The sequence below is a fragment of the Heterocephalus glaber genome, unplaced genomic scaffold (genome assembly GCF_053883595.1).
Source record: "Heterocephalus glaber isolate CG9 unplaced genomic scaffold, H.glaber_assembly_v1.0 deba00001863, whole genome shotgun sequence".
Classification (NCBI taxonomy): Eukaryota; Metazoa; Chordata; class Mammalia; order Rodentia; family Bathyergidae; genus Heterocephalus; species Heterocephalus glaber.
Window position 1 is genome coordinate 798,102 of NW_028258503.1, and position 16,421 is coordinate 814,522.

The 16,421-nt window shown below is 38.1% G+C and overlaps 1 long non-coding RNA gene across 1 annotated transcript in view; it reads right to left on the bottom strand.

The window, feature by feature from the left end:
- Positions 1-1,608: 1,608 nt before the first annotated feature.
- Positions 1,609-16,421, bottom strand: part of LOC147820539 (uncharacterized) — an 87,774-nt gene continuing 72,961 nt past the window's right edge. The window contains exon 4 of the long non-coding RNA XR_015448428.1: positions 1,609-4,489. This is a non-coding gene — a long non-coding RNA (uncharacterized LOC147820539). The remainder of the gene's footprint in view (positions 4,490-16,421) is intronic.

Here is a 16,421-nt window from a genome sequence, read left to right on the forward strand (position 1 = left end):
TACCCAAAGAGAAATGAAAATGTACACTTATACAAAGGCTTCTCCACAATGTTTAAAGCAGCTTTATTTATAATATAGAGTTTTCATAATTCAAAAATTCAAACTCTGAAATGTTTCTGCAGTAGTCACCTTTCCATTATTGTAACAAATAACTGAGATAATCACATTATAAAAATAGTTATTTTGGCTCATAGTTTTGGATATTCCAGTCCATGATTGGTTGGGCCCATTGCTTTGGGACCTCTGTTTAGGCACACATCATGCAAGCACATGGGATGAAAAGCTCTTCACATCATGTCTGGGTTCAGAAGATAAAGAGAAAGAGACTATGGGTAGGGTCCTGCAATGCTATTCAAGGGCATGCATCCAACGAGCTAAGGCTTTCCCCTCTGGGCCCCAACTCTTAAAGTTTCTACAGTGGGACAGATTGAAGACCAAGCATCTAACACATGAGCCAGGTCCAAACGATAGCAGCTTCAAAGTTTGAAATTTTTTGAACACCCATGATCCCACAAGTGTAAATTTCCAATTGCTGTCAAATTCAGGCACACTTAAAGTGTACAAAATTTCCTTTAGGTTATGTGCATAAGGTGTATCTGAAATATAAATTAATTTTATGTTTTTATTTGGGTTCCATTCCTAACATATTTCATTATGTATTTGCAAATATTTTTTAAAAAATCAAAATCCAAAACGCTTCTGGCTCTAAGGATTCTGGATAAAAAACATTCAACTTGTAGCTGCAAAATACAAACAATACAAATGCCCATTCACATGCAAACAGATGAATACACTGTACTTCCGTAAAATAGAATACTAATTCATCCATATGAAGGAAGTACTCAACAAGCAACAAACATATTTGAGTCTCAAAAACATTATTGTCAATAAAACAAGCAGACACAAAAGAAGACATAGTTTAAGATTCCACTTGTATGACATTCTAGAAATTGCAGAAGTAAATTCTAGTGATGAAAAGAATAATGATTTCCTGGGGTAGAGGAAATGTGGATTTACTGAAAAGAGGAATGAGAGAACTCTTTGGCATAATGATAATGTATTACATCTTGATTGTAATGTTGGTAACAGAGTGTATACATTTTTCAAAACTCATTGACGTGTACAGTTAAGATCTACATATTTAACTACATAAAATATACTTAAAAAATTAAATTAAAAGATAGGAAATTGGGTAGTTAACAGAATAACTATGTTGCATGGAGACCAGGAATGAGCCTAGGTTTATGGGATCAATAATCAAAAATTCACTGCACAACCGGTGTGTGATGAGGAAACCTGTTTTCTATCACAAAGCACTAGATATCACTATGTATATCACTGTTACTTCTATATCTGAAACTCTATTTCAGCCAGTCATGTTAATGGCTGCCTTTTCTATGTTGGAAATTCAACCTAGAATTATTGTTGTTGCTCATAGAGAAAGCATGAATGCAAGAACAGCTATGTTTAGGGATCAAACTCTTCCATTATCATTATTCTTAGATAAGATATTCTCCTTATATCTTGTGGTTCTAAAAATAACTTTAATCTTTGTTTCAGCAGACTTAATCCATTTTGAATTTAAGTTCATAATATGTACCTTGCAGCATTAATGAGAGACTTAAACAAAAAAATGAAATATAAAATACTTGATTCATATTTGGAAATCAATAAAACATTATTAGCATTTAACATGATATTAAGAAAAGTATTATTTGGTAATTTAAATCATTCCTTATGAGATAGGATGATGTTTATTTTCTTTTTGAGTCATTAGTGCAAATGAGAACGTAGGAGAGGGTCATGAATGTAGCTCAGGTGCACGGCGCCTACCTGGTGAGTGTGAGGCCCTGAGTTTGATTGCCAGTACCAAAAAATTTTTAAAAGGTAGGAAAATGTTCAGTAAAATAATGTTTCTGGTTTATGTAAAATTTGTTGGCATTTGTCATTTTATTAGTTCAGAGTATTTTTTTTCCTCCAAATATTAGTCTGGCATTTACTTACAGTGGGGTTCTCCTATAAACAATGACTATTCACCCAATAACCTGGACATATCTATATATATTTTATTAAAATGACTATATAAATAATGTATTTTACAGGAAAAATTAGAAATCACAGATAAACATGAATGAATTTAAATATCCATACTTTGATCACTTTTGCTATACACACACAAAATCTGTATATATCGTTTATGTTTGTATCAATCAATCTACTTATCATCATCATCTAATTGTGGCCAAAGCAAAAGTACAAAATTCCTTTTAAATGACCAGTTTGCCTCTGGCAAAATTTTTACAGATTAATTTCCGGTATTATTTGGCAGATCTGCTAATAGAATATAAAGCAAATACAATTACTTCATTCTTAATCATCCAAAACTCATTCCAGCATTAATTCAAAAGTCTAAGGTCTAGTCTCATCAGAGGCAAACTCCTCCCAACTATGAGCCCTTCAGATCAAAACAAGATATCCACTTCCAATATGTAATGGTGAGGCATGCACACTCTCATTCCAAAAGGGAGAAATAGACAAGTAGAAATGAGTAATCAGCCCAAAGTTAGATCAAAACCCAGCAGCCAGACATTAAGTCCTAAAGCTCCAAGTTTGGCTCTTGTGCTCACTGCAGCAAGGGGTGGGGCCTCAAAGCCTTGGGCATCTTTGGTTCTATGGTTTACTGGTTGCAGGCCAAATGGTTACCCTCTGAGGTTGATTTTGCATGCTGGATGCAGCTTTCCCGGTTATCACAGATTGCTGGTAGCTATATATATATGGGCTCCCTGCTATAGCTCTATTCCCATGGCTCCACCAAGCATCTCCCTGGTGGAAGCTCTCTGTTTGGAATACACTCAACCTGTATCCAAGTGATAGCAACACGTTAGCCTCAGAAGCAAGCCTCAGAAAGCAGTCTTTCTATTTTCTGCCTCCTTTCACTTACTCCCCCACCTTTTTTTTTTATAAAGCAGGGCACATGAACTAGAATTTCTCTTCCCTAAGGTGGGTCATAAAATAATCTTTTCCACAATTCTCTCTTGGAAATAACCATGAAGAAATTCTCTGATTGTACATCAAAAACTGTTATTTCAGAAGGTGTTCTTCCATACCTGGGGAAGAAGGAATGCAGCACAAAAAGACCAAGAATAACAGATAGGACTTTCTGTTTTTCTCCATCCAGTCTATTAGCATTAGATCACAACTTTTTTGTCCAATCACATTTCTATACACTTGTCTATGCTTCAATCATGCTTATATAATAAAAATTCCAGAGAAGTTCAAGAAGTTGAGAAGCTTCTAGACAGCTGAAGATGGGGAGGTTTATAGAAAGGTTAATAAGAACTTACCCATGTGACAAGAGGGTGGGGCACCCCAACTCCACAGGGATGAAAGTTCCTCAGAAACCTTCCAGACCTCACCATATGTAATACTTCATCTGGATGTTTATTTGTATACTTTAAAATATCCCTTATAATAATCTCTAAGTATCTTTCCTGAGTTCTGTGAACAAGTTGAACAAAGGCACCCATGTTCATAGCAGCACAGTTTGTGATAGCTAAAACTTGGAAACAGCCCAATTGCCCATCAACTGGAGACTGGATAAAGAAAATGTAGTTTTTAAAAATAAAATGGAGTACTACTTAGCCATAAAGAATGAGAATCTAGAGACATTTATAACTAAATGGATGCACATTGAGGTGATACTCTTAAATAAAATAAACAGGACACACATGTGTAAATACCAAATAGTTTCTCTGGTGTGAGAAACTGAAAGTGTAAATAAGGACTAAAAGGTATACTAGATAATGTGAAATAGGAAGAAAAGGGGCAAAGGGGAAGGGGAAGTGGGAGGGGTAGGGGAAAGGAAAGAAGGGAATGGAATTAATATGAGAAAATGGAAAAATGGAAAAAAAGTCTTTGTAAATAAGGAGGGATGGAGGGGTGAAGGGGGGCAGGGGAAGGGGGAAAAATAAGAACCAGGAGAGATTATGTAAAGGTGCAGATTTCCAATAATGAATGTCATTGTATTGTATGCCTAAAATGTACCAATGAAATTAATTAAAAAAATAAAACACTCCCATAAGTTAAAAAAAACCCCCAAAACTAAAGAGACGTCTGGACCCGTAACCGGAGTCTGGCCTGTTGGAAGTTGTAGAAGTCTGGATTTGTTACTGGTGTGTGAAGTGAGGATGGTCTGGTGAGAATGAGTACTCAACTTGTGAGACCTGATGCTAACTTCAGGTAGAGAGCTTCAGAATTGAACTGGACTAAAGGATACCCAGCTAGTGCTTGAATATAGATTTCTTCCTCCTATCTCTCTCTCTTCTACTTTTTAACTTACCATTTATTTATTGAAGGATTGTTTAGTTTCCTACAGTCTCAGTTTGACTGATTACTTGTGAGAATGTTTTAAGAATAGCTTCATTGGGCCCAGGATTTAGCTCAGTGGTTCCGCTGTCTGCCTCACAAGTGCAAGGTCCCGAGTTTGATCCTCGATACCAAAAAAAAAAGAAAAAAGAATAGCTTTATTGAGTTATATTTTACCTCCCATACATATTATTCATTTAAAAGTTACAGTTCAATGACTTTTAGTGTATTCACAGAATTGTGCATGTACCATCACAATTAAGTTTAGAACTTTTCATTATTCCAAAATAAAATGCTTACCCCTAGCCAGGTTTCTTAAATACCAACCCCCATCTATTAAGTGGTAATCCACTTTTTATCCCTATAGATTTGCATAGTCCAGAAGTTTCACATAGATCATATCATATAATATGTGGTCCTTTGTGACTGGATTCTTTCACTGAACATAATATTTTCAAAGACAATTCATGTTGTATTTCACTTCTTTTTATAGGTGAATAGCATTTCCTTTTATAATCTTTTGTCTTTCTGCGGTGTCAGCTGTAGTGTCTCCTTTTAATGTCAAATTTTATTTATTTGAGTTACTCTCTTTTTTTTTCTTAATCTACCGGGGTGTCATTTTAAAAATCATTTTGAAGAACCAGATCATCATTTGGTTGCTTTTTTGTGTAGTTCTTTAATCTCTATTTCACTAATTTCTGTCCTGATTTTTATATGTCTTTCCCTCCACTGATTTTGTGTTGAATTTGCTCTTGTTTCCTTCATTCTTTGAGATGTAATAAAAGGTTGTTTATTTTATAACTTTCTGCATTTTTATGTAATCATCAATTGCTATAAGCTTACCCTTTATTGTTGCTTTTGCAAAATTGCATAGGTTTGAATGTGTTGTGCTTCCATTTTCATTTGTTTCATGAACTTTTAAAATTTTCTTCCTTGACCTATTGGTTGTTTGTGAGTAAACTGTTAAATTTCCATGTATTTGTATAGTTTCTAAACTCTTTCTTGTTATTGATTCTAATTTCCTTGGATTGTGTTCAGAAAATATAGTCAATATGACTTTAATTTTTAAAGAATTGTTGAGACTTGTTTTGTGGCCAATCATATGACCTGTACTGGAGAGTATTCCATATGCTGATGAGAAAATCGTACAGATGTTGGGTGGAATGTTCTGCGGATGTTTGTTAGGTCCATTTGGTCTAAGATGCAATTTAACTCTGATGTTTGTTTGTTGGTTTTCTGTCATGATGACAAACCCATTACTGAAAATGGGGTGTTAAAGTCCCCAAATAGTATTGGAAATGATAATGTTACAGCAGGACTTCAAACCATTCATAAAATTTAATAATTCAATTTCTGGTGGGTTTAAACTCAAAGTAAGAAAAGGATAATGCACTCACCCACACACATATATGTATATAATATCCTTCTAGAAGCTGAAGGCTAACAGGGTCCCATTTTTATACTTAAATACTGCCTTTACTACCAAAAATTTAACTTGAAATTCCCCTCAACAGGGGTTTATAATGTCTTTATTAATATAATTTTCATCCCTAGAATGTTTTCAAGGACAGAAGAAATTAGTACAGAATATTAAGCAGTGGTCTTCTATTCTTGGAAGACTAGCAAGTTCCAAGTGAAACCTCTGGTCACCCCTATGGCCATCATTCTGGGGCCACCTTAGCCCCATCACTAATCAAAGGAGTGGGGGGAATCTATCCCAAGTAACTGGCAGTGCTGGGACATGGAAATTTGTCACCTCACTCTATAGCTAGGAAAGGTTGGTACTGCTGTTTGGACTTAAGTTCCTTCCAAAAGGCCACCATGATTGCATTACATTGTTTGACTTTTCTCTGGGTGTTCTGGAACAAAGCAAATCATCCCATATCTGCTTTTGTGTTATTCCAACCAGCCCATTTCTTTTATTTCTTATTTTTCATCCTTTTCAGGGTTTGTGACAAGTCCTAGTCAGTCCCAGCCATGTTTAGTCTCTCATAGGTCAGCAATAACCTTACCCACACCATAAATATCCTGTCTGACAATTGGACTTAGAAGGAAAAGGGCTGTATGATTCTCAAGGAAAGTTCTATAAGAGTTTGGTTTTCATTCTAGCCATAACACTGCTTAATTAAGTCCTTGTTGCATGCTTAATTCTGACAGAATACTCTGGACTTCCTCAATGTTTTTTCATGGGATACTTGTCCTGGCAGATCCCTCCATTCGGCCATTTCTCTTGCATGCCCATGGTGATACAATCTTGGAACTTGGGAATGACTTTCATCAGATCTGATTGGCATTATGTAGGCATTACCTAAGTGCCAGGTGATTAGTAATATTACTCATTTTCTCAGCTTCATTTCCTACCAGAGAAATGCCCATCCATACCCATGTCCTGGAGTCTGATCATCCAGGCAGTCAGATTTTCTTGGGGTAGTTGTTCTGGCAATATCTAGGGATTTGGCAGCAGTACAATCCTGAATAGTCAAAGTTTCTTGAATGGGAAGCTGTCCTATTGCATCTGCATGTGCCCTGGTTCTGTATTGCATTACATTAATGGTCCAATGAAAAAGCAAGCCTCATAGGGCCCCTATCCTCTATCATTTCAACTTCAGGTTCTTCCTCACTCCTCTCTTCCCAAGGATTCCAATTCTTTGCATACTATTCTGATTGCAAGATAATAACTTACACCTGTTGTTCTTCAATTCTTACTCCCAATCACACAAAATGGCAAGCTAGGGTTTTAACTTAGCACCTTCTTTTTCCACTTTTTCAGCTAAGTTAGAGGCTAAGAAAGAAATAGAGAGATACTTTTTAAGTCTTCTTCTCTGCAGCTGGCTGGGCATGATGGCCAGTCAAATTTCTCACAACAATGGCCATCCAACTGTAGCAGCAAAATGTCACTCTTCCCTACAATGATGTTCCATTTGGCACAGAGCTACCTAAACCCAGAAGTGATTTCAGGGCATCCCTGAACTTGTGCATCAGGCTTCAATCATTTAGCGTAAGGACCATCCCTCACCACTTAGAATTAGATGGCCGACTGTGGATGCTTTCTTTCTCTTACCCATTTCCTTGGTCTCCTGGCTGACTTACCAATTATTCTAAAGCATCCTGGTTCCAGTGTCTGAGAATCATGTGGCATGAAACTGAAAAATGAGAGGTAGAAAGATCTAAGGTTGAACACAATGCAGTTTGTTGTGGGAGCTTACTGACAGAAGTGCGGTCATCAGTGGAACCAAAGACAAGTGAATTCCTGCGATTTGGTTAGAAGGGGGTTGTGTACATTGGTTATGACAAATGTGACTTTATACAAGCCAGAATGTATCTGGTTTATTTTAAGCTGATATCAAAAAGTCCGGCACATTCCTAGGATCAGGGTCCAGTTGTAAAGTTCCACATACCACTCTGATGACTTTATCTATTTATAGTTTGCTGGGGAATTATGCATGGAAAACTGACTAGTGTTTCTCTGGGATAGTCATAGCATTTATGATTTAAGGTGTCTATAGTCACATTACACTGAATCCACACAGTGCATTCAGTAACACTGAATTCATTAGTAATCTTTGCAGAGAGAGTGGAGATCAGATAGGAGAGGGGGAAGGTGAGAATAAGAGCAAAGAATAGGAAAAAATAGATAAAAGAAAAGAAAAACAATTATTTTGATAAAATTGGCTGTGAATGGGGTAGTACAGATACAGTAAGGGAATGAAAAGTCAAAGGGGATATTTTGTTTATTTTTTATTTTCTTCAAAGTAAGAGAAAAATAAAATACTTAAATTCTGATGATAAGGAGATAATTCAATGTAGAGTTTGAAAATACAGGACAAATAAAGAGAAAATGGTAATATCTAGATCCTGAAATGGTGAGAGTGAGATTCAAAGCATAGAGGAAGAGATAGAACTTAGCCAGGAGGAAGGACAACTTCTCTAGTGAAATAGTAAAATAAAGGAAGTAAAATAGAGGAAGAAAAAATAGGGACAGAGGCACGAAATGTAGGATTGGTGACAAGAAAATGAGAACTCTTATCTGGTGGCTTTTTTTTGTATTAAATTCTTTTCTTGGTACATTGTAGGTATACAACACAATTACATTTCTCATTGGGAATTGTACCTTTACATAATGCATCTTGGTCCTTATTTTTTCCCCATTCCTAGCCCTCCCTTCACCCCCTCCACCCTTCCCTATTTACAAAGACTTTATTTCCATTTTTCCCATTTCTCATCATTTTTCCTTTCCCTTCTTTCCTTTCCCCTGCCCCTCCCACTCCCCCTACCCCTTTGGACCTTTTCTTCCCATTTTGCATTATCGATTATTCATTCTAATCATTGGTACATTTTAGGTATACAATATAATGACATTCATCATTGGAAATTTGCACCCTTACATAGTCTCTCTTGGTTCTTATTTTTCACCCTTGCCCAGCCCTCCCTTCAACCCCTCCAGTCCTCCCTATTTACAAACATTTTGTTCCTATTTTTCCATTTTCTCATATTAATCCCATTCCCTTCTATCCTTTCCCCTAGCCCTCCCATCTCCTTCCCCTTTGCCCCTTTTCTTCCTATTTCACATGACCTATTATACATTTAGTCCTTATTTACACTTTCAGTTTCTCCCACCAGAGAAACTATTTGGTATTTACACATCTGTGTCCTATTTATTTCACTTAAGAGTATCACCTCAACGTGCATCCACTTAGCTACAAATGTCTCTAATTTCTCATTTTTTATGGCTGAGTAGTACTCCATTTTATAAAAAAACCACATTTTCTTTATCCAGTCTCCAGTTGATGGGCATTTGGGCTGTTTCCAAGTTTTAGCTATTACAAACTGTGCCGCTATAAACATGGGTGCACATATATCACTGTGGTATGATTCTTTTAATTCTTTGGGGAAGATCCCCAGCAGTGGAATAGCGGGGTCAAATGGGACTTCCGGACCTAGTTCTTTGAGGTATCTCCATACTGATTTCCACAGTGGTTGCACCAGTCTACACTCCCACCAGCAGTGGAGCAGGGTTCCTCTTTCCCCACAGCCCCTCCAGCACTTATTATTGGTTGATTTCATGATAGCAGCTATTCTTTCTGGAGTGAAGTGGAATCTCAGCATTGTTTTCATTTGCATCTCTTGAATGACCAGTGATGTTGAACATTTTTTCATGTATTTATTTGCTATTTCTACTTCTTTGTCTGAGAAATGCCTGTTCATTTCAGATGCCCATTTTCAGATTGGGTCTTTAAATTTGGGAGGTCTGACCTTTTTAAGTTCTTCATAGATTCGAGATAGGAGACCTTTGTCTGAGAAAAAGCAGGAGAAGATTTTTTCCCACATTGTGGGTTGTCTCTTCACACTGCTGGTGGTTTCTCTTGCTGTGCAGAAGCTTTTTAATAAGAAGAGATCCCACTTGTTGATTGTTTGTGCTAGCTCACGGGCAACTGAGGTTTTGTTCATAAAATATTTTCCTACACCCATGTCTTGAAGGGTTCTACCTAACCTCTGTTCCAACTGGTTCAGAGTTTCTATTTTAATATTTAGATCTTTCATCCATTTTGATTTTAGTTTAGTGCATGGTGAGAGATACAGGTCTAGTTTTAATCGTTGGCAAGTTGAAGCCCAATTTTTCCAGCACCATTTATTAAAGAGGCTATCTTTCCTCCAGTGAGGGTGTTTGGCTCCTTTATCAAAGATGAGATGGCTGAGTGTGCCTGGCGTTGTTTCTGCATCTTCTAATCTGTTCCACTGGTCCTCAGGTCTGTTTCTTTGCCAGTACCATGCTGTTTTTATCACAGTAGCTTTGTAGTATAGTTGCATATTGGGGATTGTGATACTCCCTGCCATGTCTCTGTTACCTAGAATTGCTTTTGCTATTCTGGGTCTCTTCTTGATCCAAATGAATTTTTGGATTGTTTTCTCGAGGTCTATGAAGTATGCTGCTGGGATCTCAATTGGAATTGCATTAAATCTATATAGCAGTTTTGGAAGTATGGCCATTTTCACTATATTAATCCTTCCTACCCAGGAGCAGGGGATGTCTGTCCATTTTCTGATATCATCTTCAATCTCTCTTTTCAGAGTGCCATAGTTTTCAGAGAAGAGGTCTTTGATTTCTTTCATTAGGATGATTCCTAGGTATTTCAGTATTTTGGATGCTATTTTGAAAGGAATTATTTGCCCTATTTCTCTCTCAGTGAGTCTGTCATTTGTGTAGAGGAAAGCTATTGATTTTTGTGTGTTGACCTTGTAACCAGCTACTTGGCTGAATTCGGTTATTAAGTCTAGAAGACTTTTGGTGGAGTTCTTGGGGTCTTCTATAGAGAGTATCATGTCATCTGCAAATAATGACAATTTGACTTCTTCATTACCTGTCTTCATTCCTTTTATTTCTTTCTCTTGTCTAATTGCCGTGGCTAATGTTTCCAGAACTATATTGAACAAGAGTGGTGATAGTGGATATCCTTGTCTTGTTTCGGATTTTAGTGTGAAAGATTTCAGTTTTTGACCATTTAGTATGATATTGGCTGTTGGTTTTTCATAGATGGCTTCTATCAGTTTGAGGTAGAGACCATCTATTCCAATTTTGTGTAGGGTTTTTATCATAAATGCATGCTGGACTTTGTCAAATGCTTTTTCTGTGTCTATGGAGATAATCATATGGTTTTTGTCCTTGGCTCTATTGATATAGTGTATTGCATTGATTGATTTGTGTGTATTGAACCATCCCTGCATCCCTGGGATGAATCCCACTTGATCAGGGTGTATGAGCTTCTTGATGATCTTCTGCATTCTGTTTGCCAGTATCTTATTAAGGATTTTTACATCTATGTTCATTAGTGCGATTGGCCTATAGTTCTCTTTTTCAGTTGGGTCTTTCTCTGCTTTGGGGATCAAGGTGATGCTTGCTTCCAGGAATGAATTTGAGAGTATTGCTTCCCTTTCAATTTCATTGAAGAGTTTTAACAGTAGTGGCAGCAGTTCCTCTCTAAATGTCTTGTAGAATTCAGCAGTGAAGCCATCAGGGCCCGGGCTTTTCTTAGGTGATAAGTTTTTAATTACATTTTCAATTTCATTGGTTGATATTGGGTTGTTCAGAATTTTTAGGCCTTCTTCGTTCAACTTTGGTAATTCGTATGTATCTAGGAATCTGTTCATTTCTTCTGTGTTGTCCATCTTATTCGCATATAGGTTCTGGAAGTAGGTATTGATGATCCTCTGGATTTCTGCTGGGTCTGTTGTAATTTCACCCTTTTCATTCCTAATTGCATGGATTTGGGCCTTTTCTTTCCTTTTTCTGACAAGGTTGGCTAAAGGTTTGTCAATTTTGTTGATTCTTTCAAAGAACCAACTCTTGGCTTCATTGATTTTTTGTATCATTCTCTTAGTCTTCATTGCATTGATTTCTCCTCTGATCTTTATAATTTCCTCCCTTGTATGAGCTTTGGGGTTGTCCTGCTCTTCTTTTTCTAGAAGCTTGAGGTTCAGCATCAGGTTGTTTAGTTGGGCTCATTCTGTTTTCCTAATATGCATATTCACTGCTATGAATTTCCCTCATAAGACTGCTTTCATTGTGTCCCACAGATTCCAACATGTTGTATTGTCATTGTCATTTAATTGAAGGAACTGTCTGATTTCTTCTTTAATTTCCTCTGTGACCCATTGTTTATTCAGAAGTGTGTTGTCCAATTTCCATGTGTTTATGAAATTTTTTGAGTTTCTTTTGCTATGGATCTCCAATTTCATCACACTATGGTCTGATAATATACAGGGGATAACTTCAATTCCTTTGCACTTACTTAAACATGTTCTATGTATGAGTATGTGGTCTATTTTGGAGAATGATCCATGTGCAGCTGAGAAAAATGTGTATTCTGATTTTGTGGGGTGGAAGGCTCTGTAAACATCTGTTAAGTTCATTTGTTCAAGAGTTTGATTGAGTTCTAGTATTTCATTACTTATTTTTAGTCTAGTTGATCTATCTATTTGTGACAGTGGGGTGTTGAGGTCCCCCACTACAATTGTATTAGCTCATATATGACTTTTCATGTCCGTCAGTATTTGTTTGATATAGTTGGGTGCACTAGTGTTTGGTACATAGATATTTATGATTGTCATCTCTTCCTCTTGGATTCTTCCATTTACAAAGATGTAGTGTCCTTCTTGGTTTCTCTTAATCAGTGTTGGTTTGAAATCTACTTGATCTGCCAAGAGGATAGCTACTCCTGCTTTTTTTCGGGTTCCTGTTGCATGCAGTATTGTTTTCCACCCTTTAACTTTCAGCCTATGACTTTCCTTTTGAATTAAGTGTGTTTCTTGTATGCAGCATATTGTTGGATTTTGCTTCTTGACCCATTCTGCCAGTCTATTTCTTTTGATTGGTGAAATTGAGACCATTAACATTGATGGTTATAACTGAAACGTATTGACTTGTCATTGCCATGACTTTTTCTTTTTGTTGGGTTCTCTCCCTTTACATTTAATTTCTTGTCCTGCCAGATGGGTTCATTCTGCTTTGCTTCCTGGGATTGTGATCCTCAATGTCTGTTCCTAGGATATTGTGTAAAATTCTTTAGAGTGCTGGTTTGGTATTTACGAAGTTCCTAAGGTGCTCTTTGTCATGAAAGTATCTTATTTCTCCATCCATTTTGAAAGATAGTTTTGCAGGGTACATCAATCTGGGTTGGAGGCTGTTTTCTTTTAGGGCTTGGAATATGTCACTCCAAGTTCTTCTTGCCTTGATGGTTTGTGTTCAGAAATCTGCTGTGATTCTGATGGGCTTTCCTTTGTATGTGATTTGTTTCTTTTCTCTGACTGCTTGTAGAACTTTGTTCTTCTGTTGTGTTTCTGGAATCTTAACAATTATATGCCTATGTGTAGATTTTTTTGGATCAAGGCTATTTGGAGTCGTATATGCCTCACTTATCTGTATGTCAAGCTCTTTTTCCCTGCTTGGGAAGTTTTCTGCCATTATTTCTGTGAAGAGATTTTTTTATGTCATCTCCACTCTCTCTTGTTTCTTCATTGAGCCCAATCAGTCTTATGTTATTCTTCTTTGCATCATCTAGCAGCTGCTGGATTGATTTCTCATGTTCCCTTATAATTTTGAAGCAATTTTTCTTTTCCTGGCCTCTAATTGCAATCTTATCTTCTATATCTGAAATTCTGTCCTCACATTGGCTCATTCTGCTGTGTAGACTTTCAATGGAATTTTTTATGTCCTGAAAATCTATTTGCATCTGTTTTATGGATTCCATTTGTTTCTTATGTTGGGATTCCATCATGTTCCTCAGCTCCTCTCTAGATTTATTAATCCTGTCTTGCACTAGGGGCACAATTTCTCCTGTTATCTGAGAAATTATTTCTGATTTCATTTTTTCCATATCCCCTTTTGATGCCAGTTCAGTGGGTCTAGGTGGTTGAGTATCAGAGTGTTCCATCTCATTTCCCTTTGGGGTTGCTGCAGGTGATCTGGAAGTCTGGTTTTGAGACTTATTTACGTGTTTTCTCATTTTGACTGGGGCGGGGAGCTGTTAGCGCCTGCACGGATTACCTCCTCTGAGCTGGGTGCGGTGGGACAGGGGCCAGGAGCAGCGGTAGGGATGGTGACCCAAAAGCCCTTTCCTGTGGGCTGGGAGCAGCCGGAGGGATGGTGGCCGGGAAGCCCCTTCCTCTGGACCAGGAGCAGTGGGGCGATGGCTCAGAAGCCCCTACCTCTGGACCGGCAACAGCGGGACTCAGTACCTTGGTCTGGTGGTCTGGTGTCCTCTGTGTCTTTGTAGTGTGGAACCAGGTGGCTGCTTGTCTGCAGCAGGGTGATTCAGTGTCTTCCACCGGACTCAGGACCTCGGTAGGGCGTGCACAGACCTTCCTGTGTGCAGCGGGCTGATTCAGCGTATTCCGTGCAACTGGGGACCTCGGTAGGGCATGGGCAGACCTGCCTGTCTGCAGCAGGCTGATTCGGCATCTTCCATGTGACTCAGGACCTCGGTAGGGCCGGCATAGACCTGCTTGTCTGCAGCGGGCTGATTCGGTGTGTTCTGTGTGACTCAGGACCTCGGTAGGGCGTGCACAGACCTGCCTGTCTGCAGTGGGCTGATTCCTCGTATTCTGCGCTACTGGGGACCTCGGTAGTGCGTGGGCAGACCTTCCTGTCTGCAGCGGGCTGATTCGGCATGTGTGGTGGCTTTTATTATTCCTATCAAATAGGAAGTATGGTTGTCTACTAGAGAAATGGTGGTGGTGGTGGCTGAGTTCTGTTCATCAAAAGATACTGTCAGGTAAAAGTGCCGAAGACCAAGACCAGGCCAGGCCACAACAAGCCTTTATTAGGGAATAGATCTGCTGGGCTGTCTCTGAACAAAGGAGAGACAAAAGCAATATGGCTGGGGCAGGGAGAGTCTTTTATAGAGACTGGGGTGGGGCTTGTAGGGGCTGAGGCGGGGTTGAGTGAGGTAGTGATCAGGGAGTGGAGGAGCCAGTGACGTCACTAGGTGGTAGGGGGTGAGCGAGTATTAGGTTACTCTCTAGGTGGGACCAGGGGCATGCTGGGAGGAAGGGTTTATTCTTTGGTGGGAGCAACCATCTTGGCATGACATCACACAGGGGAGGGGGCAAGGCACCATAGGAAGAGGGCAGCTACTATACGTAATAGCTGCTGAGGTAGTGGAAGACCTATCAGATACCATTAATAGAGGGAAAAGGCGATCCACAAAGAAGATAATTAAATGTATTTGACAAATGAATGTCATTCAGAATATATGAAGAACTCTTACAAATCAATAAGAAAGGAAAACAACCCAATTAAAAATGACTAAGTAACCTGACCAGACACTTTACTAAGCAAGATATCCAAGTGACCAATATGGACATGAAAAGATGCCCAACAATTATTCATCAAGAAATATGCATTAAACTCACAATGTGCCCACTGTACAACCACAATAATGGTTAAAATTAAACAAGAGACACCAAATGTTGCTAAAATTGTTGAGCAATTGTAATATCACATTTTTTTCTGATCAAAAATTAACGAACAATATTCTAAAAAATTTGTCAGTATCTTCTACAGCTGAAAGTATGAATACACTATGACCTAGAAATTTCACTGCTAAATATGTATCCAACAGGAATTAATGCACAGAAAATCATCATTTATCAAATATCAAATTGGAGGCAATGCAATAGTTCATCAATAGTAGAATGAATAAAACTTTTTTGAGTACTATTACAAGTACTGGCACACAGCAAAATGACTATCAAAAACACTATACAGGCAGGGGATTTAGCTCAGTGGTGCCGCATCTGCCTTGCAAGTGCAAGGTCCTGAGTTCGATTCCTGGTACAAAACAAAACAAACAAAGCAACAACAACAACAACAAAAACCCCCGAACACTATACTGATTAAAAGAATTAGATGCAAAGGAATACCTACTGTATTATTCCACTTAGATAGTTTTTTAAAAAGGAAAAATAAGTTTATTTTTAATTTGGGTAAATTGGGTGGGCAGCTAGTCATCCCCCTTTGAAGATACAGAAACACTTAGAGGACCCATAAAACAAACCCCAGGAAATATGCATATGTAAGTTCAGTCCAGCCACCCAGCCTTTCTTGGCTCTAGGGCTAGGGGTGGGGGTGGCAATTTTGCTCTCAGCATGAGGAAGTTGGAGAAAAAACTTAGTTTTACAATATGAATTTTAAAGCTCTATTTCAACTCGTCCCTTTCAACCCCTCCTCCTATCCATCCCTAGATCTTGAGGCATTTGGAATGTTGTGTCATCTGGGTAACTGCTTACTCCTGGATTGGTGCACAGATTTCATCAAAGGCAGCTGAAATATATAAGTAAAGGGAGCCAGAAGCTTGAACCTGAGCAAGACGTACCATTAAAGGTCAGGGAGCCTAAGTGAGAAGACATCCAACAGCCCCACCTACTGGAAGAACTTTTGCTTTTAGGCAATTGTGCATAAGAGCAATTAAAAAAATTTTTTTTTAGTTTAATATAACACAAGCAGATATTAATAAAGAAAATATAAAAGCTGTTCTATGAAAGAATATTTTTATAACAAA